The 4,617-nt window shown below is 51.8% G+C and overlaps 1 pseudogene; it reads left to right on the top strand.

Annotated features, from left to right (window-relative positions):
- Positions 1 to 1,445: 1,445 nt before the first annotated feature.
- LOC149336914 (uncharacterized) lies at positions 1,446 to 3,363 on the top strand (annotated as a pseudogene).
- The last annotated feature ends 1,254 nt before the right edge of the window (positions 3,364 to 4,617 follow it).

A 4,617-nucleotide genomic window follows, 5' to 3' on the forward strand; every position in this document is an offset into this window, starting at 1 on the left:
TTGGGGATGAAAGTTATCAGCGCCGTCTTCCACTCCGTGGGAAGTGGAGCTGCGCCCATCCAAACCGAATTAAAGTGTTCTAGGAGGGATTCGTATGCGCGGTCCGGCAGATTTGCTAGGAGTTTTACCGAGATCCCGTCCCTTCCTGGCGCGGTCCCGCGTTTCATCCTCGCTAGAGCGGCCTTGAGTTCGTATATTTTGAAAGGTTCGTCCAGCTCAGCATTTTGGGCTCCACTGTATCTGTAAGCTTCTCCCCTTGGATCGGTCGTGCACAGGTACTGGTCCCGAAGCTTCAGTGCGAGCTGGGCCGTATTTCCTTGAAATGCATGTACCGCTCTCTGCAGGTGCTTCTGCGTCTCGGTGCGTGTCTGGTTTGGATCTATGAGCGCCCGGAAGAGGCGCCACGTGTTTTTGGTAGACATCTGCCTAGCGGCCGAGTTGCACCTATCTACCCAGTTCGCGTCCGCGAGTTGCGCCGCGTACTCCGCCGCTTCTTTAGTGATTGCAGCGATCCGAGCTCTTAGCTTTCGGTTATGCTTCTGTCTACGCCATCTTTTGACCATGCTGCGTCTGGCTGCTCAGAGGTGGAGGAGGCGGGTGTCCACGTCCGTCACCGCCTCTGAGAGCTTTACCTGCGTCTCCGTCGAACGCAGGTTGATCAGCAGCTGTTTTGTCCAGGCTTGATATCCCTGCTCCTGGATGGAGCTTACCTCGTATTCCTTTCTAAATTTCGTCCAGTCCGGCAGCACAGTGTGCCCCGTAGGCCTGGTAAGGGGTTTCGTACGGATCGTTATGGTGATCAGGCAGTGGTCACTACCGAGAGTTTCCTCCGTATTCGTCCACTCCACTCGCCTCGCGTTTTTCGTGAAGGTTAAGTCGGGACACGTGTCCCTCTGCACCGAGTTCCCTATACGCGTGGGGCACGCCGGGTCAGTGTGTAGGGTTAGACCTAACGCGGACGCCGCCTCCGCTAGCTTCCGTCCTCGTATGTCTTCTCGATGATAGCCCCATGAGGGACTCTGCGCGTTGAAATCTCCCATTACTAGTAGCGGGTCTCGTCCCGCTTCCCTAATAGCTCTGCTCAGGAGTGTGGAGAAGGTTACGTTTTTTGCTTTAGGTGGGCAGTACACGTTCAGGATGTGTAGCGGTGAATCCTCCTTTTTCAAAGGCAGAAGAGTCACCATCACGTGCGAAAAGCTGGTTTGTAATTCCAGATCTACCAAATTTGCAGTGAAATTTTTGTGCACAAAGATGCACGTTAGGGGGTCGAGTTGGAACGTTTTGTAGTTTGTGAGGCTCACGTTCCCGCCAGGTTCCTGTACGGCCACTAGTGCCAGAGTATGCTCGTACGTAGACAGGTGCATCCTAAGATCCGCTCTCTTAGTCCTCAATTTCAAGCCTCGACTATTCCACTGGGTTAATGTTATGGGACTCTCTTTAGTTTGTCTCGCCATGTTGTATCTGGAGATTGTTGTTATTCTGGAGGGGAAATTGCTCCTGGTGGTCTTCCTCCTCGTCCTCGCTCAGCACCCTACGCATCCTGTAGGCTCGGGGATTCTGGAGTCTCCTCGTGTTAGCGTATTTGTGAACCGTCATCGCTTTCGCTATCTGTTGTGAGACTATGGTGGGAATGGATTCCTGGACCCTGCCGGTCCACCTGGAGAAAGTCCCGGGTGTGCAGCACGCGCTGTAAGCGGACGACATCTCCATTTGGACCACGCAGGGATCTCTCGGAGAAATGGAGGCCAGCCTGCAGGAGGCGGCCACCGCGGTGAACGAGTACGCGAAAAGATGTGGCCTTCATTGCTCCCCTGAAAAATCCGAATTCGTGCACATTCGCCCCAACAAAAAATGCACAAACAAGATAGAATTGAGACTTGGATCGGAACCGATACCCGAAAGAAAAGAAATTAGAGTCCTAGGTCTTTTCATCCACCAGCGTAGGCTGGCGACGACCACGCTCGACAAACTAAAGAAGGTGGGAGATCAGGTGGGCCGAATGGTACGCAGAGTCTCGAACAAGAAAGGGGGATTGCGAAGCAAAGACGCCTTGCGGCTGGCCAATGCCTTTGTAACAAGCAGAATCCTGTACTCGACCCCCTATCTCCCCCTCAACAAACACGACCAGAACATCATCGAGGTAATAATACGCAAAATGGCGAAGAAGGCCCTCGACCTCCCGATAACCACATCTAACCTGAGACTCCAAGGTCTGGGTATGACGAACTCCTTCGATGAACTTAGAGAAGCCCACCTCACAGGTCAATACACGCGATTATCGCAGACGCCGTCGGGACGCCGCCTTTTAGCCCGTCTGCACATAGAACACACGACTCTAACAGAGGAGAGAGTAAGACTCCCTCAGGAGTGGCGTTACGCCCTGCACGTAAGACCACTCCCAATTAAGATGTCCAGGGACGACCACGAGGGTAGACGCAGGGCCAGGGCAGAGGCCTTAGCTCACCACTACGGAAGGAAACCCGGGGTATACTACGTGGACGTATCCGGCCCGCACCAAGGCGGGTGGTACACGGCGGCGGTGATCCACGAGTCCAAAATGGTGAACGCGCTCACCTTCAAAGCCCGAAACGTAACTCAAGCAGAGGAAGTCGCCATCGCATCAGCGGCAACACTCCGATTCCAAGACAATCATAACCGACTCGCGAGGGGCGTGTCGGAACGCCCAACAGGGCTCGGTCTCGTACCTGGCCTACCGGCTACTGCAAAACAGCTCGTACGTAGGAGGTCCATCCCACCGCTTCATAGTCTGGGCTCCGGCCCACTCGGGGCTAGGAGGAAACGAGGCAGCAGATGCAGCCGCCCGCGCGCTCTCTAACCGGGCAACATCGTCCCCCGCCTCCTCTGAAGAAGTAGCGGAAACCACGCCGACCTACACTTACAGGGAAATAACGCAGTTATACCAAGATGGACATAAACTGTACCCCCACCCGTGTAAAGGATTAACGAGAGCGGAAGAACGCCTGTTCCTCCGCCTTGTCACGAACACCATGATGTGCCCGGCCTCGCTAAAGCACTTTGACCCTGCCTTCTCCGGGGAGTGCCCGCACTGTGGGGAGAGGTCCTCGGACCTCTACCACATGGTGTGGGCGTGCGCCTCCAACCCTGCTTTTACTCCAAACCCAAACCCCACCCGGGAGGACTGGGAGGCGACCCTACTCGCCTGTTGCGACCTGAAAGCCCAAAAGGCGATGGTCGAACGAGCTATGGCGGCAGCGGAAGCCACTGGGGTCCCGTACTAGGGACTCCACCTAGTGTTTGTGAGGGGAAGGGCACTAAGCCTGACTCCAGAGCAACCTCCATGTAACTCCCTCTTTTCAGAGGAAATAAACGTTTTTACCACCAGCACCTCTTTGTGCTGGCGGCAAAATTCTCTCTTGTCCCGCTGCTTAAGTTTTCGCCTCCTGGGCAGCGCTCTCTTTTATCTCGGTTTCCTCCCTCGATACTCTTTCCCGCGCGAATTCTTGTATGATTTGTTTTTGCACTTTATTCTACTGCCCAGATCCATCTGCCTCGGCACACTTATGCGTTTCGCTTTGCGCGATAGCGACGCCTGGAACATTTCTTTAGCTCTGATTCTGACTCTAGTTTCAGGGCTGTCGAAGTGACTGACTTTGCTGCTATCCATGTGCCGTTGAAGCTGATGCTTGCGATGGTGGCAACTACATCTCGTGCGCTTGCCCTTTCTCTCTTTTCGGCGGCGCCACTGTTTCTTACGCCTGCCATTCATCTTTCGGTGGCAACTCTCTTTCATGTGCTCGCGTTTCCTCTCTTTTCGGCGGTAGCACTGTTTCTCCTGTTTGTCTATCACCTTGTGGTGATAGCTCACTTTCCTTAAGGGGACAGGGTAAGCAAAAATATGAAAAAAAAATCAATTTTTAGTTTTTTTATAAATATGAAATATATTCTTTTCTGCATCATTTGATGTATCACACTTCGTTCTGTGCAATTTATATCAACCTGAAAAAGCTATCTGAAAACAAAGCTGTCAGCGACACACCCCCTTTACGAACGCTGTGTTGTCTGCGCTTTTATGAAAACTAAACAACACGAAATGTTCCTAATTTTTACCGAACGAGAAAGCTCTCTGCCGGCCATCCTAGGTCTGTGGCACCCATCCAGAACCCAAACGAGTCTTTCAACAATGTCGTATGGGAGCGTGCTCCAAAAAATGTCTTTGTGGGCATACAGCCCTGCTGAAAAAAAGTTCTATGATGCAATAATCTCATAGATCATTCATCATAGAATATCATAGAATCTGCTTGACTTATCATACAATCTGTATGATATATCATAAGAATTGTATGATTTATCATACAGGTTGTATGATATGTCATACAGATTGTATGATATTCTATGATGAATGATCTATGAAGTTATTGCATCAAAGAACTTTTTTTCAGCAGGGAGACATTGAAGATTCCTACATTAGATGCTGTTCTGACCTTCAATGATGGTGCCATCGCAAGAACTAAGGCTCTTGAGGCATGCGAACTAAGTATAGGCAGCTACACTGTCCGCTGGCTGAAGCAAGTCTATCGGCGTCGAGTTTACTCCCCTGATCGAGCTACGCAGCAAGTGACAAAACAGGCACGAGAA

This window comes from Amblyomma mixtum, chromosome 7, assembly GCF_055824585.1.
Source record: "Amblyomma mixtum isolate Tamu chromosome 7, ASM5582458v1, whole genome shotgun sequence".
In the NCBI taxonomy this organism is placed as follows: Eukaryota; Metazoa; Arthropoda; class Arachnida; order Ixodida; family Ixodidae; genus Amblyomma; species Amblyomma mixtum.